Source organism: Rhinopithecus roxellana, chromosome 21 (genome assembly GCF_007565055.1).
Source record: "Rhinopithecus roxellana isolate Shanxi Qingling chromosome 21, ASM756505v1, whole genome shotgun sequence".
Lineage (NCBI taxonomy): Eukaryota > Metazoa > Chordata > Mammalia > Primates > Cercopithecidae > Rhinopithecus > Rhinopithecus roxellana.
Genome location: NC_044569.1, coordinates 65,390,883 through 65,418,404, shown reverse-complemented (window position 1 = coordinate 65,418,404; position 27,522 = coordinate 65,390,883).

The following is a 27,522-nucleotide window of genomic DNA, read 5'->3' as shown; positions in this document are numbered from 1 at the left end:
CAGTTTCCATGTAGTTGAGCAGTTTTGATTGAGTTTCTTAGTCCTGAGTTCCTGTTTGATTGCACTGTGGTCTGAGAGCGTTTGTTATAATTTCTGTTCTTGTACATTTGCTGAGGAGTGCTTTACTTCCAATTATGTGGTCAATTTTGAAATAAGTGCGATGTGGTGCTGAGAAGAATGTATATTCTGTTGATTTGGGGTGGAGAGTTCTGTAGATGTCTATTAGGTCTGCTTGGTGCAGAGTTGAGTTCAATTCCTGGATTTCCTTGTTAACTTTCTGTCTCGTTGATCTGTCTAATGTTGACAGTGGAGTGTTAAAGTCTCCCATTATTATTGTATGGGAGTCTAAGTCTCTTTGTAAGTCTCTAAGGACTTGCTTTATGAATCTGGGTGCTCCTGTATTGGGTGCACATGTATTTAGGATAGTTACCTCTTCCTGATGAATTGATCCTTTTACCATTACGTAATGGCCTTCTTTGTCTCTTTTGATCTTTGTTGGTTTAAAGTGTGTTTTATCAGAGACTAGGATTGCAACCCCTGCTTTTTTTGTTTTCCATTTGCTTGGTAGATCTTCCTCCATCGCTTTATTTTGAGCCTATGTGTGTCTCTGCATGTGAGATGGGTCTCCTGAATACAGCAAACTGATGGGTCTTGACTCTTTATCCAATTTACCAGTCTGTGTCTTTTAATTGGAGCATTTAGTCCATTAACATTTAAGGTTAATATTGTTATGTGTGAACTTGATCCTGTCATCCTGATATTAACTGGTTATTTTGCTTGTTAGTTGATGCAGTTTCTTCCTAGCATCAATGGACTTTACATTTTGATATGTTTTTGCAATGGCTGGTACCAGTTGTTCCTTTCTATGTTTAATGCTTCCTTCAGGATCTCTTGTAGGGCAGGCCTGGTGGTGACAAAATGTCTAAACATTTGCTTAGACTGTAAAGAATTTTATTTCTCCTTCACTTATGAAACTTAATTTGGCTGGATATGAAATTCTGGGTTGAATATTCTTTCCTTTAATAATGTTGAATATTGGCCCCCACTCTCTTCTGGCTTGTAGAGTTTCTGCCGACAGATCTGCTGTTAGTCTGATGGGCTTCCCTTTGTGTGTAAGCCGACCTTTCTCTCTGGCTGCCCTTAACATTTTTTCCTTCATTTCAAGTTTGGTGAATCTGACAATTATGTGTCTTGGAATTGCTCTTCTCGGGGAATATCTTTGTGGCATTCTCTGTATTTCCTGAATTTGAATGTTGGCCTGCCTTACTAGGTTGTGGATGTTCTCCTGGATGATATCCTGCAGAGTGTTTTCCAACTTGGTTCCATTTTCCCCCTCACTTCCAGGGACACCAATCAGATGTAGATTTGGCCTTTTCACATAGTCCCATATTTCTTGGAGGCTTTGTTCCATTCTTTTTACTCTTTTTTCTCTACACTTCTCTTCTCGCTTCATTTCATTCATTTGATTTTCAACCGCTGATACTCTTTCTTCCAGATGATCGAGTCAGTTACTGAAGCTTGTGCATTCGTCACGTAGTTCTCGTTTTATGGTTTTCATCTCTATCAGTTCTTTTAGGAACTTCTCTACATTGGTTATTCTAGTTAGCCATTTGTCAAATCTTTTTTCTTTGCGCTGTGTATAAAAACATTATTTCCTTCCCGTATGACTTCAGATTTTTTGTCTTCTTTTTTTTAAGACAGAGTCTTGCTTTGTTGCCAAGGCCAGAGTGCAGTGGCATCGTCTCAGCTCACTGCAACCTCTGCCCCCCGGGTTCAAGTGATTCTCACACTTTACTCTCCCTAGTAGCTGGGATTACAGGCGTGTACCACCACACCTGGCTGATTTTTGTATTTTTTAGTAGAGATGGGATTTCACCATGTTGGCCAGACTGGTCTCAAACTCCAGGCCTCAAGTGATCCATCTGCCCTCAGCCTCCCAAAGTGCTGGGGTATTACAGATGTGAGCCACTACACCCAGCCAGATTTTTTATTTTGTGGTTATGACTTCAAACATATGACCTTGTGGTTATCACACCTAGATAATGGGCTTGGCTGAGATTTCTTTGTGACATGGTAAAAGATGTTAAAGAGGAACTGTTTCTGTCTTGGTTTTTACTGTTGTGCCAATAAAATACCAACATGGCTATGAGACCCACCCTTCATAGGGAGAATTTACAAATGAACTTCTAGAGAAATTGTTCTGTGATTCTTGGATCACTCAACCAGACGGGATGTAAAAGTAGGTCAGAGTAGAAAGAGGAAAGGATTTGGGAAGACATGTCTTTGTACAGAGTCAGTGCTCTGATGCTAGTCTAGTCACCACCCCGCAAATCTAATGAGGAATCTTCCACAGGAGCATCTCATAGCTCTCTAACTGCAGTTTGGAGACTTGCAGAGTCGAGTATTAATTCCTGCAAAAGATGACTGCAGAAAAAGAAGTGGCTGCATTGGGTGCCATGCCATCCTGGAGTCTGTCAAGGCAAGGAGTGAACAGATGTTTCTCATGGACCAAATGTGGGTGAAGAGGAGAGAGAGATGGGTGGGTTTGCCTTGAGTCCTGTGAAATGGTATGAGTTGGAGAGATGGCAGGCCTCCAACAACAAAAATCAGGAAATAAATGCTGGCTGCTTTGAGGCTGAGGAAGGAGTCACAAGTTGGCTACCAGCATCCACCTGTGTCGAGGAACTTTGTCAGAGACTCTGGGGAGGGTATGTCCAAAGAGCCTGAATAGGGGCTGCAAGAGTGTCTCCATTGAAGATGCAAGGCCAATGTTGCACAGAACCTGTGTTTAATGGTATCAAGAAGGTCTTTCCAGCCCTCTCACTCCTTTCTGCACCTGCTCCTAGAGATAAGAAACCAAGGAGTTTGCTTCAGCCTCCTGCTTCAGCCTCCCGTGTAGCTGGGACCAAAGACATGCACCACCAAACCCGGCTAATTTTTAAATTTTTTTTTGTAGAAATGGGGTCTCATTATATTGCCCAGGCTGATCTCAAACTCCTGGCCTCAAATGATCCTCCTGCCTCAGACTCTGAAAGTGCTGGGATTAGAGGCATGAGTCACTGCGTCTGGTCTAAGGTCATGTTTTGATGCATCAGCAGCTGTGCTGATTACAATATCTAAAGACCTGTGTCACAATTGCTCTGGTTGTTTTACTGTTCATCCTTTCAGGATCCTGCTGCAGAAGACATTGGCTGGCTCAGTTACCAGTGGACTAAGCTGGGCTGATCCACATGGCACCATATTAGAACCTGAGACAAAAGAAAGTCAGTAACAGTAATCTTGTCCTTGTTTAATATTCTGATATTTTATCATCATTAATTTATTCACATTCATTTTTATTTAAAAATATTACCTTAAATATTATTTATCTTGATTCCAGTTTTTGGTGTTCCCTTAAATTTGTGTGTAAGGTGAGTCTCTTTGGTCTCCTCATCCTAGTCCTGGCTCTGTTTGGAGCAGTTAATTTTTCCAGGGGAAGAAAGCTTAGTTTCTGTTATTTATGGTAACAATCTTTTTCTCTCCCTTCCTCATACATTATCATTTTGCTTCCAGATTTTTTTGTTGTCTCCAGACCCTTCAGGAGACTGTCACTTTCCAGCCCACCACAGATCAAACCCAAAAAGTCATTGCACTGTTGCTGCTTGGGATAAAGTTACAATTGTAAATGTGGCTAAAGGTAACAGGAGGTTTTTTTTTTCTCTAATAATAAACCTTACTTTAATGTTGCAAACCAGGGGTTGGTAAGCTTTTTCTGCAATGGGCCAAATAGAAAATAATTAAGCCTTTGTAGTCTGTGTGGTCTCTATTGCAAATACTCAGCACTGCCATTCTAGCACCAAAGCAGCCACAGAAAAAAAACATGAATGATTGATATGATTGTTCAAGTAAAACTTTATTTACAAAACAAGTGCAGTCTAGATTTGGCCCACAAGTTTTAGTTTGCAAACCCTTGCAAACTAATTTGCCTCCCAAGGTGCTGGAAAGTTCTAACTTTTTAACATGTTACTGGGATATTAAAGTGCTATCTATATGTCTCTTTGCAATTTAAAAAGGAATAAGAATGTTTGGGACAATTGCTTTAGAGATCTGTATGGCACAAATATATTTTTTATTATGGAGGCATTGATTTAGCTTTGTTCTTAAAATTAATCTTTCTGATATGTAAACACCTATCAGGTAATAAATGGCTACAATTTTTAATAATAGTTTTTATCTATCCATATGTATCGATTATGTAAATTAATTCTGAAAAAAACTGTGCAATTGTTATTATTCCCACTTCAAAGATGAGATAAGGGTCATAAGTCAAGCAGCTTGCCTAAGGCCACAGAGTGAGTCTTCAGTAGATTTTAGATATGAGGCATGTCTGTCAAACTCCAAAGCCCATGTGAATGCCCCGCTGTGGCCTTGTGCCCCTCCACTAGAGTCCTCCTGTTGGAAAAAACATGCAGGGTAGCTTAATTAGAGCACACTTTTGGACTAATCTGAAACAAAAAAGTAAGGAAGCCATGGTCTTAAACACTGACAAATTACCCAGAAATGAGAGCAGCAAGCCAAGAGCAATTATTTTCATGACCTCAAATTGAACTGAAATTGAAGGCTAAGAAGCATTTTATTGATTGATTGATTGATTGATTGTTTGATTGATTCATTGATTGATTGAGACAGGATCTCACTATGTTGTGCAGGCTGGCCTTGAACTCCTGAATGCAAGCAATCCTTGCACCTCAGCCTCTTGAGTAGCTGGGACTACATCCAACTCAGGATAGTTTTGACTCTCTTAGGGAGCTCAGACTGGGCTCAGATGCTTGTTTCCTATGGAAGTTGGTACATTTTGTTTTGTACTTAGCCACAAAAGTGAATGACCCTGAGTACTTACTATAATGTACCCTTAGGTGACTCACTTTTACATTTTGTAATTATGTTAACTATTTTGATGGAGAATGACCTGAATATATCTCTTAGATTTGGACTTAGGTTTGCACTGGCAACCTTAAGCATTATTGAAGTGGAAAAAAGTAAGGGAAGCCTAAAACATGCATATTTGATCTTTGTATTTGGAAAAACAACACACACATTTATATATGGACACACGTGTGTATGTGCTTGTGTGTGTATGTGCGATAGTGTAAATGCAGTGACCTGTTCTTCAATATATATTCTGCTTTTCTTGAAAACATGGACTTGCCCTTCAGGAATTCATCGTTGCAAGCTTTCTAATTTTCAGAATATTAGATACTGTATTAGTTCTCATACTGCTAATAAAGACATACGTGAGACTGGGTAATTTATAATGGAAAGAGGTTTAAATGACTCACAATTCCACGTGGCTGGGGAGTCATCACAATCATGGCTGAAGGCAAAAGAAGAGCAAAGTCTCGTCTTGCATGGTGTCAGTCAAGAGACAGCGTGTGCAGGGGAACAGCCCTTTATAAAACCATCAGATCTCATGAGACTTATTCACCATCATGAGAACAGCACAGGAAAAACCCACCTCCATGATTCAATTCAATGGGTCCCTCCCATGACACGTGGGGATTAGTATAATTCAAGGTGAGATTTGGGTGGGGACACAGAGTCAAACCATATCAGATATATTCAATTCCAAACTCTTTGATTTTAAAATGGCTTCATGTTTTAGTGAATTGTTAATTATTAGGATGATATATAAGGATATATTTTAGCCTCAACTGAAACGAAATAGCAGCACTGATCAGCTTTACTCTCTCTGTCAGCCTGCGCACTGTGCCTTGTATGAGGAAGTCAGGGGAGAGGAAGGTGTATGTTCCCCTGCCTTTGGAGCATCTGCCTAATGCCGACATTGCTTCCAGTGTTCTTCAAGAGTGATGTTGCCTGTTTTGTGTTACGTAGAAAATGGAGGAAAAGTTCTCCCCTTTTTCTTTCTATTTTTTTTTTTTTTTTTTGAGACAGAGTTTCGCTCTGTCTCCCAGGCTGGAGTGCAGTAGCATGATTCTGGCTCACTGCAACCTCCGCCTCCCGGGTTCAAGAGATTATCCTGCCTCAGCCTCCAGAGTGGTTGAGACTACAGGTGCCCACCATCACGCCCAGCTAATTTTTGTATTTTTAGTAGAGACCAGGTTTCACCATGTTGGCCAGGCCGCTCTCGAACTCCTGACCTCAGGTGATCCACCTGCCTCGACCTCCCAAAGTGCTGAAAAGTTCTAACTTTTTATCACATTGCTGGGATATTAAATTGCAATCTATATGTCTGTTTGCAGAAACCCTGAGAGCTCAGGAAAATGAATTTGTGAGAGTAATTAGGGTAAAATTTCTAAAGCACAGAAATTCTGGCCAAATATAAGTTCTTAAACAAAATGAAAAGGTAGAGCAGTGAATGGTAGAGAGAGCTGGGAAGCAGGAGGTGACCTTTCTGGTTAGCTGGCTCTGGGATGTGCCATGTAGATTTTTAACCCTCTCAAGTGGCAGAGAAGGCCCTATACAAATAAATCATTGATTGTATTACAATGAATGTCTTCAAATGTTCATTTTTATGTTCTAACATTATAGGGCTACTTCATTAAATACCAAGCAACACGTCATCTCGCAGTTAGTTTAGCAATGCTCTGGCTATTTTGTGGGCATGCTTGACCCAGGTTGTGTGATCCTTTCAAAGCCTTCTGTTGTTTTCATTTTTCTTTTTTATTTAAACACTTTGTTTTGATGAGACCTTTTCATCTCTGCTTCCTACATAATTCTGCATGTATTTTCCTTTAATAATATTTCAACTAGTAGCACAAAGTTTCCAAAGAAGCCTGAGAAAATTAAAAATGCTAAAGAAATATCTTGATATTTTATAAAATTATATCTAGCATTCCACTGGTTTCAAATATTTGCCTTTTCTTCCCTCCTTCACCAGCGATTAGAACAAACAGAAAACATGTGGGAGTTAAGACCTCATTACAGTAATCCTTTCTTTGGTTTCTCTCGGGGAAAAAGATTTTGCAGATTAGTAAGAACTGGTCAAGTTTTATTTTATCTTGTATTTCTTAAATTCATGAAAGGATGCTTATAATGATCTAACAAAACAAAGTATTCTTTTTTATGTGTTTTTCTTTTGAAACAGAGTCTTACACTGTCACCCAGGCTGGAGTGCCGTGGCATGCTCACAGTTCACTGCAGCCTTGACCTCCTGGGCTCAAGTGATCCTTCCACTTCAGCTTCCCGAGGAGCTGGGACTACAGCGGTGCCCCACCATGCCTGGCTAACTTTTATGTTTTTTTTGTAGAAACAGGATTTCACCATGTTGCCCAGACTGGTCTAAACTCCTAAGCTCAAGCGATCTGTCCTGCTAGGCCTACCAAAGTGCTGAGATTATGGATGTGAGCCACCACTCCCTGCCTAACGAAGTATTCTTAATATTCATGTTCTTATCTCTGAAGAGTAACAGGAAACTCCACCAGTCTATGCCTGTGCAATGTGCCATCTTCCTTCCCCAGGCATCTCCTTACCACTTACAGTAAATTTATTGAAGTTCCTATGATAGCATTCTCCCAAGTCTTTGTGTGACTGGTTATCTAATTTACCTTAAATATGTTCCTTGGAGGAACCAACCATTTAACTTCATAGCTATCATTATCAAATATATGTTCATTCATTTATCATCTATATACACTGCATAAAGACCCTGAGTCCATGGAAAAATCAAAAAGACCAATTGTAATGGAGCAGATGGTTCTAGATGAGGTGAGCATCTGGGAAGGCAGGGGTAGGGGAAGCTCTGCGGCAGAAGCCCTCAGTTGCAGCAAAGGGGTCAGTGGTTTGAAGAATGTGGAGCAAGTTTGTATGTATGTTAAATCTAATTTTTTAATTTTTTGTTTACATTACAAAAATGTCTTCAGGAGGCTGTTTTATCCATCTGTATATAGGCTTACTGTGTTCCTGTGTAGCCAGAGGACAGCTAAATCTCCCAGGCTTAGGAATTGTGACAAGATACCAGCTAGACGTTGTGCATTTGTTGGCATTACCTGTGGTCTTGATGGCTTTTTTTCTGAATTGAGAGTACTGGGAATGTGGCATTTATTGTTTTGGTTTTATAGTATCTAGGCTTTAGTATTAATAACTATGAACACAGGAAGACTGAAAGCTCACAACCTTCCTTCTGGAGCTGTAGACCCAAAATCTGGAAATTAATCTGTCAGTGAGCATGCAGGAGGTAACAAGGTGGAAGAGTCGAAAGATCAACAATCAGATTCCGATATGAGTCAATATAAAAGAGTTTATTTTGTCTTTTTGTTTTTCCATAGTGTATCATGGTAATACGGGTTTACTTTAGTGCCAAGGTCCCTGGCAAGCAAACTCGCTAGTAGCCCAAAACCAAACAAGAGTAGTGGTAAGAGATGAAACTGGAACTGCTTCCACCTTTATATTCCCTCTTCTTCTGTCCAAGATCTTGGACTACACTTTGTTGCAAAGATTCTTCCTAATCCTATAATGCTTTTCTATTCACCCTCTTTCTCTAACCAGAATATCATACTCATTCACCCACTCAAGAACACTATGTATTAGAAATAATATGTGGCAGTCAGTGTTCAGGTGCTGGAATGGAAATTTGTGGCTCAGCCTTGGAAAACCCAACAATATTTTTTTGTCCACAAGACCTAGCAGTGTGTCCTTGGCTCTGACTCTCCCTAGCAACTACTCTCTCTCTCTCTCTCTCTCTCTATATATATATATATATACACACACACACACATATATACACACACATATATATACACACACATATATACTATATATACACACACACACATATATATACATATTGAATACTAAAGTTTTTGAAAGAGTAGCCTATACCCACATCTGTACTTCTTCAACTAGTATGTACTTCTAAATTCAACTGATCACTACAATGTAACTTGTTACTAAAGTGATGAGTGACCAATTCTATGCCAATTACAATGGTCATTTTTCAGCTACTGCCCACTTGGCTCCTCCCTTCTATTTGACATTATTGGTTCATCTTTGCTTTCTAAAACCTGTCTTGGTTCCCCTCTCATCTCCTCTCTTATCACCAATTGTTTTTTATTTGCTTTTCCTATCTGCCCTTTAATTATTCATGTACCTCAGGCTTCTGTTCTTGTTCTTCTTTGACTTACAAATCTTTGCTAGAAGATCTCAACCACTTTAAAGTCCGTAAGAATGATGACTAGTATATTGATATTTATAAATATTGTATCAATAATTTAACAACTAACTGACATAAGACATCAATAATTATCATTTTTTGAATCCATACTCAATTCTTCTTTGACTTACAGTTCTTTCCTAGAAGATCTCAACCACTTTAAACTCCATAAGAATAATGATTAGTATATTGATATTTATAAATATTATATCATAATTTAAAAACTAAGTGACATAATGCATCAATAATTATCATTTATTGAGTCCATACTCAATTCTAGGTAATTTATGTATTATTACATTTATACATGTATTAATTTACTTCTTTTGGAGCATTGAAAAATGCAACAACATTCTCTATATTTGAAAGTTGAGAAAACTGAATCTTAGAGAGGCTGTAACTTGCTCCAAGCCACACAGTCAGTGAGTGGCAAAAGTAGAATTTGCCACTCACTGGCTGTGTGCCAACCCCTTCTGTTTGCAAGGCCCATCCTCTTTCTACCATGACATGCAATATGGTTTGGCTCTGTGTCCCCACCCAAATCTCATCTTGAATTATAATAATCCCTGCGTGTTGTGGGAGGGACCCGGTGGGAAGTTACTGAATCATGGGGGTTGGTTTTTGCCATGCTGTTCTCTTGATAGTGAGTAAGTCTCACGAGATCTGATGGTTTTATAAAGGGTTCCCCTGCACATACTCTCTTGCCTGCCACCATGTAAGACGTCCCTTTGCTCCTCCTTTGTCTTCCCCCATGACTGTGGGGCCTCCCCAGCCATGTGGAACTGTGAGTCTATTAAACCTCTTTCATTTATAAATTACTCAGGCTCAAGTATGTCTTTATTAGCAGCATGAGAATGGACTAATACAACATGTTATGTCTCAGTGTATTCTCTACTTTAAAATCTATTCCTGTGTTTTGTGTTTTTTTTTTTTTTTTTTTTTTTTTTTTTTTTTTTTTTTTTTTTTTTGTCTACTGATGATCAATTTACCTATTTAATAAAACAAACCCTTATGGGATCACCTTGTGTGGCAGTCTCTAAGCTAGACACATAACATAGAAGAGATCCAGTTTCTCTTGGGCTTTCATTTCCACAAGTAACTAAATTGCATTCTGTTCAAAAATATTATCTTTCTCCTTCGCCAGCCATATCAGCAGGTTCTCCTCTGTTCCCCATCTCATTGCTCCTCAGCCCCGGATCCCCAGCAGTTTCCCCTTTGAGGCATGGAAAAAAGTCAAATACCTGGCTTTCACCCAAGTCCTGCTATTTCATACTATCTAGGAGTGAGTCAGGGCAACTTTACTGGTGACTTTTGACATACAGACATGTTAGAGAACCTTTTTCATGTTTCAAATCACGGCATTATCTGATCTCTTGGAGTTGCTCCAAAAACTTATTTATAACCTCCTCCCCGTATTCATTTAGTTATAACATTTTGCAGATGCCATTTCTCAGGTGTCTCTTGAAGACATCGCCTTTCTTTTTATTCTTTCATTGAAAGTGCTATATTTTATATCCTTGTCATTTTTTTTCTAGATACTGAAATAGGTCTTAAACAAATCTTTCCATCTCCCCTCTTGAATAGATCTACACTACCGCCACTGTGATACTTTCAGAATGTGTATTTAATAATACCATTGCCCAGCTGTAATCCTTCCATGTACTTGTTACCTGTAGGATAAATTCCAAACCCTGCAGATTGGTGTATAAACCTTTCAACAGTGTATCTATCGCCACTCTATTTTTGCAACCTAGCTTCATCCCCTACCTTGGTCCTTATTAAACTTCAATATAATTGCTTACCTGTTTAATGACCAAATAAAAATAATGGATTTAGGATGTAGTCACACAAACCATTTCACTGCTTTCTCCCTATGCAGCAGGACAAGACACTATGCAATTATCAACACAGGTATATGCCTACTTCTGGAAATACTTTGAAGTATGTAACTTTCTAGGTGAAAATATTTTCTTTATATCTAGCATTTTTCCCCCAACTTTATTGAGGCATAGTTGAGAAATGAACATTGTATACATATAAGGTGTGCAATGTGATAATTTGATATATAGGTACCTTATAAAATGATCCTCACAAACTAACACATCCACGCATCCTTCACTTCACTGATGTGACGTGTGTGTGTGTGTGTATTGGACAGATCTACTGTCTTAGCACATTTCGATTATACAGTACAGCATTATTTACTATAGCCACCAAGCTATGCATTAGATCCCCATAACTTATTCCTCTTATAACCAAAAGTTTGTATTCATTGACAGTTTCCTCATTTCTCCCACCCCACATTCCCTGTCATTCACCATTCTACTCTTTGCTTCTGTGAGTTCAACTTCTTTAGATTCCACATATAAGAGCATACGGTATTTGTCTTTCTGTGTGTGACTTATTTCAATTAACATAATCTCTAGGTTCATCCACGTTGTCTCAAATGGCAGGAATTCCTCCTTTTTTGTGGCTGAATCACATTCCATTTTATAGATATACCACATTTTCTTTATGTGTTCACATGATCCAGCAATACTACTTCTGGGTATATATTGGAAGGAAATAAAATCAATATCTAAGGGAACTACATGCACTGCCATGTTCATTGCAGCATTATTCACGATAGCCAAGATACAGAAACAACCTAAGGATAGTATTTTTCCTGATATTTAATGTGATGAACTCAGGTTCTGGTGGAGACAGGCTGATCACAATAACTTTCCCTCTCACAGTTGCAGAGAGGACTGAGTTAACAACAATGTCTGAATTATTCAGTCACTTTTCTAAGAGTAGAATAACACAAACACTGCGTTTGGGTGTTTAAAAAGTATCTGTCTCCCTCCTTATGTTGACTGCTTCCTGAGGACAGGACTTGTGCTACTTGGTTTATCAAGGCAACTCTTCCACCCGTGGACAGTGTTCAGGGAGTAAGTAGATGTTCAGAAAATAGTTGCGACTGCCTGTCTGATTGGCATTTGTATAAAATATTTCTAAAGAGCAATTATTGTTCCCCCACTTGTTCACAGACGTGCTGATGCATGTGGAGGAGCCTCACTGTATCTCTGGGATTTTAGCTGAATGACTTATTCAAATTTCCCAGCTGTTACCCCACTGCTCTATTCACTACTGTGGAAGACAGATGATAAATGAAAAAAGATCCCATTGATATTTTAGACAATTTAATAAAAGTATATTGTATATCATTTACAATTAAGTCTCAAGTTTGTGGACTCCTATAATGTGCTCTAAACATTTGAGTATAGATTCATTGGATCCAGAATATTCTCTTCAGTAATGACTTAAAATTCAGGAGTTCAGAGGAAAATATATAGGGGTGTGTGTGTGTGTATTTATACACCTGTAATGTATACGTGTGTGTATATTTATACACCTGTAATATATATATGTGTGTGTATTTATGCACCTATAATATATATGTGTGTGTGTATATTTATATATCTGTAATATATAATATATATTTTATATATATATATAAAATCAGTTGCAGGTGTTTCATAAAGAGAGAAGTGGTTTCTTCTAATGCTGACTGAAGCAACTGATATGTATCCTCATGCAAGTGATAAGATTACCTTTCTTATTATCTTGGCTTGCCAAACTCAGAAAGTTATTAATAGATGCAAAATAATCCAGTCTTTTTAAAAAATCCAGCTACTGTTCTCATTTCATGACCTCTTACTGCAGAGAAGTCCATATACCCAGTTAATGAAGTATTACCTATTATTAGGTCTAAATTTACTGCCTACTAATTTCATTGAGTGTCTCTCTGCTCTCATATTGTAGAATAGGATAAAAGGGAAAGCTCATTCATTTTCACCGCGTCCTTCATTCTTTGGAATCCCTTATATAGTTCTCTTCCTTTTCTCATTTTCATGCTTAAAAATTTGTCAATTTGCGTTTTGAAAGGGCGGATTATTAGTGTGTTTTTCAAAAGTAGACATGTAATAACTAAAGCCCTTTCATATATTTATTTCTAGAAAAAAAAACTAGCCAGAAAACAACAATTATGTGTTAATTCAGATTTATTTATGGGAGGCTTGAACAGTTATTGTGGCAGAGCAGCATGCCTGTTCACTAGTTTTCAGTTCTGTCTTGGATAAGTTCCCTTCTTTCTTCTGGAAGGTTGTCAAATATCACTAGGGGGTCTCTCAGATGCTTCATTGTGCATTCCGTATCTTTTATTTCTCTAGTAAAATTTTGGTTGCCTATAAAATGACTATGATGCTTCCTGTTTTTCTCTTAACAGGTAGAAAGATCTATAGCTTTGTATAGTATGAAATGACAAAGACCTGTTATTGAAATACAATTGAATTTTAAATAGCCACACCATTTAAAGCCTCCACTGTGGTGAAGCCAGTAGAATAAAGACTGGGTATTTTGTTACTCTTCCAGGCTATGGGAGGCAAAGATCGTGTGTAGTTACTTGGTAGAATAGTACTGTCTGCCATCTTAAAAATACTTCTTATAAGTAGATCCCTGTTATGTTTTACTCTGGCTGAATTCTCTGTGAAAGACATTGAAGGGTTGGAATAGAGGAAGGACTAGGTCATAAGCTCTCTCTCTCTCTCTATTCTATCAATGAGTCCTTAATCCCTAGATAGTGCTAGTCTTTCTAGAGATAATATGACTGTGAACTTCAAACAGCCACTATGCAGCAGAAGTCACATTGACTATGAATAAAATCATTCATTTTGTTGAATTTGCAATTTCTTGGTGTCATCAAGTTAGTGGACTTATTCTTTCTCATCTACCTATTTCTGAAATTGTAACTTGTATAATATTGACCATGAGCAATATACCCTCCACTGTTGCCTAGAGGACATGCCATTGTGTTGATTAAATGGGAGGGTCCCTTCTGAGGGCAAGGAGCAGTTACCAGTTCAGAAGAATGTTGACGTTGCAGAATAAATACAACTGACAGAAGATGATGATGAGAGAGAGAGAGAGAGAGATCTGGTTAAAAGACAGAGATGCATTCCTATCCGAGCGCTAACCAATCCGATTTCTGGGTTGTTATCCAAAAGAATGGAAATCAGGATCTCAAAGAGGTATTAGCATGGCATGATCATTGCAGCACTATTCACAGTGGCCAAATGTGGAAGCAAACTAAGTGTCCATCGACAGATGAGTGGATAAAGAAAATGCGGTATATGTATTTATAGACAGTGAATTATTATTCAGCCTCCAAAAAGGACATTCTGCCATTTGCCACAACATGGGTGTACTTTGAGGGTATCATGCTAAGTGAAATAAACCGCTAACAGAATGACAAACACTGCATAGTTCCACTTACATGAGATGTCTAAATAGTCCAATTTATAATATCAAATAATGAAATGGTAATTGCCAGGGGCTGGGGGAGAGGGAAATGGGGAGTTACTAATCAACGAGCATAGCTTTTTATTTAAATGGTGAATAAGTTCTAAAGATTTGCGAGGTAACACTGTACCTATAGTCAAATATGAAATTAATAAAGTAAAATGAAAACAAAAACAGAACTGCCGCATTAAGCAGCCTTGCCAGAAGTAATGAAAACGAATGGATTGCGATCCATCTGTAATCTGCAATCAGGGCATTGAAGGGAGGAGGGATGTCCCAGCAGAGAGCAGGTGCCATGAGCCAAGGCAGGTCCTGGGGTTAGTTCCACCGCAGATCTGTCAAGAATGAATTCACAGTTGGTGGCAACTTTCTAAGTGACATAAGGATTTCCTGCAAGTGGCCTACTAATATTTATTTCTCTAGCTTTCCAATGTTGTATTAGAACTGTTCCTACCTGTAATTCCTAGAAAGGTTTCTGTGAACTTGATCTAAACCTGACTGAGTCTTTGGTACTGAAAGTGAGGTGCTGCTATAGCAGTGACCTGAAATATTTTTCACTTGCTTACAAGCAGTAAAGAAACTGATTTCAGAGGCTGAAAAAATAGTGGCCCATGTTATGCAAAATATTTTAAAAATACTATCATCTGCTACATCTTGAAAGATAGACTTTGCACCTTCTCAGCTTGTAGCTCTAGGGGAAGAGGCTGGAAAACAGAACTGTAGTAGTATATACTTGCAAGTGTTAGGCGAATTGGCAATATATTTTAAGAAAGAGATGAGCCCAGGAAAGAATTATCTAGTTTGCAAGCAGACATGAAAAGATGGATAGCATCCTAAGATTCAGGGCCTTGAAAACTTGAAAAAATAAACTGCTTCTAGAGATTTTAAAAAGGATTTTGCATAACAAAGATTGAATAGAGCTTCTCAGCTGGATCAAGTGACTCAGGGAGCTCAGAATAAGGATGCGATTGTCCCTCTCATTGTTTTATGAAGCATCAAGGTAGTCATCATACATTGGGAATTATGCTGAGAAAGGTTTTTAATGGTAGATGTTAGTACATGGAGTTGGCTGAAGACAAATGGATTAGTAATCCACGAAGTTATTGAGAAAATTATATTGAGAAATAACTCATGAGCCTATACCAATAAGACCTTTGTCCAACACTTAAAACAACCAATGGGCCTCCAACCCTCCCTGAATATAAGATAGACTTCTAGGGCTGTGAAATGCCTTCAATTAGAGCATGTTTCTGACTCCTGGACTGCAGATATTGCCAAGGAGGATAATGAGTAGGGAAGAGCCCCTCCCCAGAATATGACCCAAGAGCCACTAAGCACAATGAACGAGGATGTTCCTTCTGACAGCAGAGGCAGGGGTGAGGTAAGGAACCTCCCCTCTCCCCTGCATGGGGGAGTGGAGACTTCACAAATTCTTCCAGAGGGATCCAAACATTGCCATGAAGCAGTGACTGCATTGTGCCCACATTATTCTCCTTTGGATGCATTCTGTCCTTGCTCCAATATTTTACACTGGGAGAATGTGTAGGGAACCAAACTTCCATTTTTAACCCAAAGATTGCCATGTAAAGAAGAGCTATTTATAGATCATGTGGAAGTTTATATACACTATTCTGACATCCCAGACTCTCAGCTGGATGCAGTGACTAGCTGAGTTGTCTCCCTTAGGGAGGGGTTGAGGGTGTTCTATATGTGGGAAATCAAATAAAGTGGGATTTCTGTATGGGCACACTGTGGCAGAAACAATAAGATATATCGTCATACACATTTCCTCTTCACAATTGGTAAGAAAAACTAGACTTTCAGGTTTCCTTGCTCATAGTTTGGTGGACATGTGGCTGAGTTATGAATAATGAGATGTGCTTCAAAGAGATGGAAGCCAAGAGGTCCTCTAGCTTCTTTTATCCAGGCAGTGATGGTCACGCATTGACAGGTGCGGTGACACAGGTAGGCGAAACTGGGTCTCAGAGTCACTGCTAGGATCTCAGATTTTACTGTGTTATGCCACTGAGCTTGTCCTGTCTTGACTTACCATTCAATTGAAGCTAAATGCTTGCTACCTTTTTTGTGTGGGGGCGGGGGAGATGGAGTCTCGCTCTGTCAGGCTGGAGTGCAGTGGCGTGATCTCAGCTCACTGCAACCTCCGTCTCCCAGATTCAAGCAATTCTCCTGCCTCAGCCTCCAGAGTTGCTGGGACTACAGGCACACACCGCCATGCCTGGCTAATTTTTTGTATTCTAATAGAGATGGAGTTTCACTGTGTTGCCCAGGCTGGTCTGAAACTCCTGAACTCAGGCAATCTGTCTGCCTCGGCCTCCCAAAGTGCTAGGATTACAGGCATGAGCCACCATGCCTGGCCAGTCCTTGCTACTTTAAGCACCTTTAATTATATCATTCTGTCCTGAATAAAATTCAATTTGAGCTAAAGGTTTACCACTTTGGGTACATCTAACATCCCTCTTGTCCTAGTTGAATTACAGTTATGAGACCTGCACATCTTTGGATGAGTATTGCCGTTTTCATTTCTCCACTGTTTGAAATAAAGAGTTGGAGTAAAAATCAGTAGAAGACTTCAGTAATTTCTTAAACCACTATAGATACAGAGGGCAACCTCAGACAAAGAAATTGTTGGCTGGCAAGAAAAGCTACATAAAAACTTACTAACCTACAGACATATAAAAATAATTCAAGCCATGAAAGGTAATGAGATGATATCACTGTGTAAGGTAGTTTTGCTCAAAAACAAGGAATACCTGCGAAATAAGTAATATATTGATTATATTGCACGGTGGTGTCAGCAGTTTTCTTCAAAATATTTTATCAACCTCTGCTAGACTTGGTTTAAAAACCTCTCTAGGCATTGTTACACATAGAAACTCGAGCTGCATAGACATTTCTGCAGTGAGGAAAATGTTCTCTGTCTGTTGGTGCAGTGCAGTAGCCGCTAACCACACATATGGCTACTAAACAATTGCAATGTAGCTAGGGCAGCTGAGGAATTAATTTTTTATTTTATTTAATTTTTATGAGTTAAATCTAAATAGTGTCATGTGGTGAGTAGCTACTGAGTTGGACAGCATAACTGTAGAGCTTACCTGCTCACTGGAATTACAATTCTGTGCCCAATGTGGGAAAAACCTGGTAAAATACCTGCAACATCTTATTGGGGCTTATTTCTTTTTTTTTTTTTTTTTTTTTTTTTGAGACGGAGTCTCGCTCTGTTGCCCAGGCTGGAGTGCAGTGGCCGGATCTCAGCTCACTGCAAGCTCCGCCTCCCGGGTTGACGCCATTCTCCTGCCTCAGCCTCCCGAGTAGCTGGGACTACAGGCGCCCGCCACCTCGCCCGGCTAGTTTTTTGTATTTTTTAGTAGAGATGGGGTTTCACGGTGTTAGCCAGGATGGTCTCGATCTCCTGACCTCGTGATCCACCCGTCTCGGCCTCCCAAAGGGGGCTTATTTCTTTCTGGGTATCTACACATTTTCCAAGGTCAATGTTAACAGCCATTTTTCAAATGGTGTTAAGAACTAAGAAAGCACAAATGAAGATTTTTAAAAATAAAATAGAAGTCAGTAGATTAACACCCCCACACACATTGTTTATAGAGTAACAAAATACTTACCTTTATATTTTTAAAATTTAATAACCAAAGAATAATAATTTAGAATACTAAGGATAATTCTCAATTGGGAAAGGAATGTAACATGACTAAGGTAAACAAAGACAAATCATCTGGTTATTGACTATCCAATCCATTTTGTGGCGAGGTATATAGCTTTTCCTTTAAAAGGAATCTAAATAGCTGCTGTCCCATGAGGGTGAGGACATTAAGTATTGCAGAAACTGTGACTATTCAAAAGAGTTGCTGGTCATATTGATTTATACCCTCCTTTATCTTTTCTCCCATGAGGGGCCATTTGGAATATATTATGTGAGAACCAACCAGTAAGAAGAGGGTGGCGAGTGGTCACTGAGGCCACTCAGCTGTTTTATAGGCAGCTGAGACCTAGTCAGCCTTGTAAGTCGCAAACTAGCAACTCTGTTCAAATTTTAAGCTCCCTGGTGTTTTTATATAAGCTGTAATAAGAGGCGAGAATATACATATTCTTAAAGAATGCAGGAAAATTACACGTAGGAAAAAAGGCAGAGCAGAATCAACGCTACTTCTACTTAGAACCTAACATTTTCCTCTGAATGATTTTTCTTCCCCATGTTCAGGAGTCCGGCAGATGGAAAACCAGAATAAACCATTTCCTTTCCTTACAATTTGTTTTCCTCCTGCCTAAAAAATATCTAACAGGCTTTGTAGCTCATAGGGAAGCACATTTGCCTTCTGCTGTGAGTGGGCCTTTCGGTGTTCAGCTTGGCTCTCATGATTTTTCCACTTATTCTAATTACTCAGGAGTGTCTGCCTCTCTTCTTTCCCTCCAGGAACTTCTCTAGGTCTTTGCACAAAGATGGTCTCTTGCCAAACTATGCAAGGCCCAGTGGAAGAACTTTGTTTTGCTGAAATCTACCTCCTGTAGACCTTTGATATACGAGAAAGACGCATGTACATTTACTCTGGGAAAATAAAACAATTGGTGAATTAATTATCAAACAAATTTTAATTTAGAATTTTTAAGAGAACACCTTACAAGAGGCTGAAATAAAAATTAATGATTACAGAGAAGCTCTGCACCACAAAATTAAAACATCAAGTTTATTTGTTTTTGACCTTTTGTAGATGGTAAAACTGAGACCCAGAACAGTTAAGTACCCAAGGCCAAACATGTAAACCGATGCTTGTAAAATTGGTTTCGTGAGACGGTAACCACATTGCTTATTTTCAGCCTTCATTATGTGCACTGAGGACTGTTTAGGCTGAGGATTTATCATTGCATCTCTACGTGAACTAATCATGATCAGTGTTATCCCACATCTGAGTGTGTGAGAACAGTCAATACTCAAGAAATCAACAATACTGTTGACTGGATGGAAAATTTTGTGAAAGAGAACATTTACACCTTCACAGTGGAAGGCTGAGACTTCTCATTATCTCTCAAAATTCTCTATACAGATGAATGAAAAATGCATTTGTTAATATTGCCTCCTGTCCCTTTGGTTGAATTTACTAAAGATACAATTACAAACAAACAAAGCAAATCACTACCACTAAGCCTTATATTCATTTTTTTTCAGTGACCGACCAATGTATCTTTCCATTTATTTAAACACATCACTTGCCTGCAGGAAGCCTGTTGACAGACACTATTACATTTGGAGCAACGGGATATTATAGGGTATTTTCTGAATTTTTCAAGTTTGAAGAATTTCCAGAAATGGCCAACTGTAAGTGAATTTTTCTGTATTGTTAAACTTCAAGAGGGTTTGTTTTAAATGTGGAAGAACCCTCAAAATACTTAAAGCAAGGAATGGATGTGGTGAAAGTAACATATTAACAAGTCAAAAAAGAAAAAGCAACTAAATGGCCACATGTATGAATATCTTCTAAGAAGAGCTTACAGGATTCATTTAAATAAATAGTAGAGCTGGAAGCTAGATGGCTGAGCTGTGTTCTGAACTGTAAAATTGTCACATATCTTTTCTTACAGCATTATAGGATGGGTCTGGCAGACAATCTAAGGACATCAGTGAGTGCCAATAGCCCAGATACCCGCAGAGCTCCACCTCAAAGTGCCAAGTGAAAATCCATTCATCCGGCAATGGCTGTATCTGTTTGCAAATTAATTTACTTGAATAAATTCCCATTCCCTGGAAAACAAATTCAGAGAGGACACATACCCTGCTGATAATCCAAGTAAAGTGTGTCTTACAGATGGAAGATTAACATGGCCAAATGTTTGATGGTACTTTCTTAAAAAAAAGGGGGGGGGGGGGCGGGTGTTCTTCCCACTAATAAAATGCAGCTGTGAAAAAGAAAAGCCAGCAGCAGACGGTCGTTCTACCAAGAAAACAGTATTTTAGAAACAGAATGATGATATATCCTAACTCCTGATGTGCAGTGTGTGTGTTGTGATGGACACATGGGAACGGGTAATGAAACAGAGATGCTTCTACTTGAGAGTACACGAGGCTCTCACAGCCTCTCCATTTAACAAACGTACATATTTTTTATTTAGTGGAAGAATATTTGAGTTAACAAGCTCTCTTTCTCTCTTTTCATGAAAGTACCCATTTTCACCTTCAAATCGATCATTGCTTAGAGCAAATTACTCTAATGTGATTCATTTTCTCCTCATACCTGACCGAGATCGCTCCGCTGCAGAGCAAGAGTTTGGGGATTGAGCGGACAGAAGGGAGTGCTGAGTTTGAGAATTAGGGAACTGCAGGAATACACATCCCAGGGCGGACAGGATATGCACAGAGGACACCAGAAAGGCAGGGAGTAAGAAAGAAGCATCAAAAATGAGGTAAGGACCTCGAGGAAAACTGTTCTTTCAGCAAAGGTGGCATGAATGCTTTGCTTGACTGCCACTCGTCTTCACTTTAAGATATTGCTAATTCTCAATCAACTAGAAAAAGCTGACATCTCTATAAAGAGAATAAATTCATAAAACGCAAAGGACGGGGCAACAGAGTATTTAGTAAGCAGTGCATCATTTTTATTAGAGAGGTACATCTAAACTAATTGGAGGCAAAATTAGTTTGAATGAATGATAGTTTACATGGCCCAGGCAACTTTGTTTTTTGTTTTGTTTTGTTTTTTTATGTATATGGTACATGCTCACAACGTGTAGGTTTGTTACGTATGTACACATGTGCCATGTTGGTGTGCTGCATCCATGAACTCGTCATTTACGTTAGGTATTTCTCCTAATGCTATCGCTCCCCCTCCCCCCACCCCACAGTAGGCCCCGGTGTGTGCTGTTCCACACCCTGTGTCCAAGTGTTCTCATTGTTTAATTCCCACCTGTGAGTGAGAACATGCAGTGTTTGGTTTTTTGTCCTTGCGATGGTTTGCTCAGAATGATGGTTTCCAGCTTCATCCATGTCCCTACAAAGGACATGAATTCATCCTTTTTAATGGCTGCATAGTATTCCATGGTGTATATGTGCCACATTTTCTTAATCCAGTCTATCATTGATGGACATTTTTGTTGGTTCCAAGTCTTTGCTATTGAGAGTAGTGCCGCAATAAACATATATGTGCATGTGTCTTTATAGTAGAATAATTTATAATCCTTTGGGTATATACACAGTAATGGGATGGCTGGGACAAATGGTATTTCTAGTTCTAGATCTTTGAGGAATCACCACACTGTCTTCCACAATGGTTGAACTAGTTTATAGTCCCACCAACAGTGTAAAAGTGTTCCTATTTCTCCACATCCTCTCCAGCACCTGTTGTTTTCTGACTTTTTAATGATTGCCATTCTAACTGGTGTGAGATGATATCTCATTGTGGTTTTGATTTGCATTTCTCTGATGACCAGTGATGATGGGCATTTTTTCATGTGTCTGTTGCCTGCATAAATGTCTTCTTTTGAGACGTGTCTGTTCATATCCTTTGCCCACTTTTTGATGGGGTTGTTTGTTTTTTTTTCTTGCAAATTTGAGTTCTTTGTAGATTCTGGATATTAGCCCTTTGTCAGATGAGTAGATTGCCAAAATTTTCTCCCATTCTGTAGGTTGCCTGTTCACTCTGATGGTAGTTTCTTTTGCTGTGCAGAAGCTCTTTAGTTTAATTTGTCAATTTTGACTTTTGTTGCCATTGCTTTTGGTGTTTTAGACATGAAGTCCTTGCCCATGCCTATGTCCTGAATGGTATTGCCTAGGTTTTCTTCTAGGGTTTTTATGGTTTTAGGTCTAACATCTAAGTCTTTAATCTATCTTGAAGTAATTTTTGTATAAGGTATAAGGACGGAATCCAGTTTCAGCTTTCTACATTTCTCAGCACCATTTAGTAAATAGGAAATCCTTACCCCGTTTCTTGTTTTTGTCAGGTTTGTCAAAGATCAGATGATTGTAGATGTGTGGTATTATTTCTGAGGGCTCTGTTCTGTTCCATTGGTCCATATCTCTGTTTTGGTACCAGTACCATGCTGTTTTGGTTACTATAGCCTTGTAGTATAGTTTGAAGTCAGGTAGCATGATGCCTCCAGCTTTTTTCTTTTGGCTTAGGATTGTCTTGGCAATGTGGGCTGTTTTTTGGTTCCATATGAACTTTAAAGCAGTTTTTTCCAATTCTGTGAAGAAAGTCATTGGTAGCTTGATGGGGATGACATTGAATCTATAAATTACCTTGGACAGTATGGCCATTTTCATGATATTGATTCTTCCTATCTAAGAGCATGGAATGTTCTTCCATTTGTTTGTATCCTCTTTTATTTCGTTGAGCAGTGATTTGTAGTTCTCCTTGAAGAGGTCCTTCACGTCCCTTGTAAGTTGGATTCCTAGCTGTTTTATTCTCCTTGAAGCAAGTGTGAGTGGGAGTTCACTCATGATTTGATTTGGCTCTCTGTTTGTCTCTTATCGGTGTATAAGAATGCTTGTGATTTTTGCCATGGATTTTGTATCCTGAGACTTTGCTGAAGTTTCTTATCAGCTTAAGGAGATTTTGGGCTGAGGCGATGGAGTTTTCTAAATATACAATCATGTCATCTGCAAACAGGGACAATTTGACTTCCTCTTTTCCTAATTGAATTCCATTTATTTCTTTCTCCTGCCTGATTGCCCTGGTAAGAAATTCCAACACTATGTTGAATAGGAGTGGTGACAGAGGGCATCTCTGTCTTGTGCCAGTTTTCAAAGGGAATGCTTCCAGTTTTTGCCCATTCAGTATGATATTGGCTGTGGGTTTGTCATAAATAGCTCTTATTATTTTGAGATACATTCCATCAATACCGAATTTATTGAGAGTTTTTAGCATGAAGGGCCGTTGAATTTTGTCGAAGGCCTTTTCTGCATCTATTGAGATAATCATGTGGATTTTGTCTTTGGTTCTGTTTATATGCCGGATTACGTTTATTGATTTGCATATGTTGAACCAGCCTTGTATCCCAGGGATGAAGCCAAGTTGATCATGGTGGATAAGCTTTTTGATGTGCTGCTGGATTCGGTTTGCTAGTATTTTATTGAGGATTTCTTCATAGATGTTCATGCCGCCGGGTACCCCTCTGAGTCGAAGCTTCCAGAGGAACAATCAGACAGCAACTGGTGTTCAGCAATATTCGCTGTTCTGCAGCCTCCACTGCTGATACCCAGGCAAAAAGGATCTGGAGTGGACCTCCAGCAAACTCCAACAGACCTGCAGCTGAGAGTCCTGACTGTTAGAAAGAAATCTAACAAGCAGAAAGGACATCCACACCAAAATGCCATCTGTACATCACCATCATCAAAGCCCAAAGGTAGATAAAACCACAAAGATGAGGAAAAAACAGAGCAGAAAGGCTGAAAATTCTAAAAATCAGAGTGCCTCTCCTGCTCCAAAGGAAGGCAGCTTCTTGCCAGCAACAGAAAAAAGCTGGACGGAGAATGACTTTGACTAGTTGACAGAACAAGGCTTCAGATCATCAAACTTCTCCAAGCTAAAGAAGTTCGAACTCATCGCAAAGAAGCTAAAAGCCTTGAAAAAAGATTACATGAATGGCTACCTAGAATAACCAGTTTAGAGAAGTCCTTAAATGACCTGATGGAGCTGAAAACCATGGCACGAGAACTATGTGATGAATGCACAAGCTTCAGTAGCCGAGTTGATCAACTGGAAGAAAGGGTATCAGTGATTGAAGATCAAATGAATGAAATGAAGTGAGAAGAGAAGTTTAGAGAAAAAAGAGTAAAAAGAAACGAACAAAGCCTCCAAAAAATATGGGACTATGTGAAAAGACCAAATCTATGTCTGATTGAAGTGCCTGAAAATGACGGGGAGAATGGAACCAAGTTGGAAAACACTCTTCAGGATATCATCCAGGAGAACTTCCCCAACCTAGTAAGGCAGGCCAACATTCAAATACAGGAAATACAGAGAACACCACAAAGCTACTCCTCGAGAAGAGCAACTCCAAGATACATAATTATCAGATTCACCAAAGTTGAAATGAAGGAAAAAATGTTAAGGGCAGCCAGAGAGAAAGGTCAGGTTATCCACAAAGGGAAGCCCATCAGACTAAGAGCGGACCTCTCAGCAGAAACTCTCCAAGCCAGAAGAGAGGGGGGGCCAATATTCAACATTCTTAAAGGAAATAATTTTCAACCCAGAATTTCATATCCAGCCAAACTAAGCTTCATAAGTGAAGGAGAAATAAAATCCTTTACAGACAAGCAAATGCTTAGAGATTTTGTCACCACCAGGCCTGCCCTTCAAGAGCTCCTGCAGGAAACACTAAACATGGAAAGGAACAACCAGTACCAGCCACTGTAAAAACATGCCAAATTGTAAAGATCATCAATGCTAGGAAGAAACTTCATTAACTAATGAGCAAAATAACCAGCTAACATCATAATGACAGGATCAAATTCACACATAACAATATTAACCTTAAATGTAAATGGACTAAATGCTCCAATTAAAAGACTGGCAAATTGGATAAACAGTCAAGACACATCGGTGTGCTATATTCAGGAGACCCATCTCACGTGCAGAGACACACATAGGCTCAAAATAAAGGGATGGAGGAAAATCTACCAAGCAAATGGAAAACAAAAAAAGCAGGGGTTGCAATTCTAGTCTCTGATAAAATAGACTTTAAACCATCAAAGATCAAAAGAGACAAAGAAGGCCATTACATAATGGTAAAGGGATCAATTCAACAGGAAGAGCTAACTATCCTAAATATATATGCACCCAATACAGGAGCACCCAGATTCATAAAGCAAGTCCTTAGAGACCTACAAAGAAACTTAGACTCCCAAACAATAATAATGGGAGACTTTAACACCCCATTGTCAACATTAGACAGATCAACGAGACAGAAAGTTAACAAGGATATGCAGGAATTGAACTCAGCTCTGCACCAAGTGGACCTAATAGACATCTACAGAACTCTCCACCCCAAATCAACAGAATATACATTATTCTCATCACCACATCACACTTATTCCAAAATTGACCACATAGTTGGAAGTAAAGCACTCCTCAGCAAATGTAAAAGAACAAAAATCTTAACAAACTGTCTCTCAGACCACAGTGCAATCAAACTAGAACTCTGGATTAAGAAACTCACTCAAAACTGCTCAACGACATGGAACTGAACAACCTGCTCCTGAATGACTACTTGGTACATAACAAAATGAAGGCAGAAATAAAGATGTTCTTTGAAACCAATGAGAACAAAGACACAACATACCAGAATCTCTGGGACACATTTAAAGCAGTGTGTAGAGGGACATTTATAGCACTAAATGCCCATGAGAGAAAGCAGGAAAGATCTAAAATTGACCCCCTAACATCACAATTAAAAGAACTAGAGAGGCAAGAGCAAACACATTCAAAAGCTAGCAGAAGGCAAGAAATAACTAAGATCAGAGCAGAACTGAAGGAGATAGAGACACAAAAAACCCTCCACAAAATCAATGAATCCAGGAGCTGGTTTTTTGAAAAGAACAACAAAATTGATAGACCACTAGGAAGACTAATAAAGAAGAAAAGAGAGAGGAATCAAATAGATGCAATAAAAAATGATAAAGGGGGTATCACTACTGATCTCATAGAAATACAAACTACCATCAGAGAATACTATAAACACCTCTAGGCAAATAAACTAGAAAATCTAGAAGAAATGGATAAATTCCTAGACACATACACCCTCCCAAGACTAAACCAGGAAGAAGTTGAATCCCTGAATAGACCAATAATAGGCTCTGAAATTGAGGCAATAATTAATAGCCTACCCACCAAAAAAAGTCCAGGACCAGATGGATTCACAGCCAAATTCTATCAGAGTTTCAAGGAGGAGCTGGTACCATTCCTTCTGAAACTATTTCAATCAATAGAAAAAGAGAGAATCCTCCCTAACTCATTTTATGAGGCCAACATCATCCTGATACCAAAGCCTGGCAGAGACACAATAGAAAAGAGAATTTTAGACCAATATCCCTGATAAGCAACTATGGTTTTTAGAATAAGTGTTAGTAAATGATGTTTTATTGCTTTCAAGGGCAGAGAGTAACTGGAAGTGGGTTTGTGATTAGCATATCTAATGTCCATTTGCGGTGAAACCATCATTCTGAAATCTGGCCCCATAATTTGTCCTGCCCCTGGTCATGTTCCTCCCCCTCTCCCATTCTCATGACATCAGTGTTTGCCTGGGTGCCATGTGACTGCATCTCATGGCCACTTCATGCTCAGTGCATTCCAGTCCTCTGAGGTCATTCCCAGTCTACTTGATACCTACAGGACTCTGTGTACCCACTTCTCTGACCCCATCTAGCATCATTCTCTGCCTTCTAAACCCCATTCACTATCGTCTTCTGAAAATCCCCAGTATCCTCAACCTTTGCTGGTATTGCTTCCTTCCCTTCTTGTTTTAATGGAAACTTGGCTCTTCCCCGATGCTTTGCCATGAAACTCTCTCAAGGGGAGCTGTTTTCTTTCCCAAATATCACATGCCACTATCTGTGAAGGTGAGGTAGGTGTCCTCTTTGATTCCCATTCATGTTTCCAGACTGTGTGTTTTCTCTAGAAATGTCCAGGTTTGATTCTCGTATAGTACCCCTGTTTCATGTACCTACTCCCATCTTCAGTTTATTCGTCGTATGTCCATTTCACAATCCTTCACCCAGTTCACGTGTTCACTTCCTTCTTTACCCAGATTAAATTATATGTTCAATTATTATAATCACTCCCATGCATACACTCTCGTCTCTCTTGCACTACCCTCACCATATACCTGTTTATCCAACTACCTTGGATAACCCTGGCTCTTCCCCTATTCTGTCCCTGCACAGAGGCAGTCAAGGATTGCTGAAGGAAATCACACACCACGTTCATAACCAACTAACCTCAGTGGGCTCTGAATGTTTCCAGGCAATCATGCTATTTTCTGACTTTGTTTACTCACTCTGCTATACAATTGTG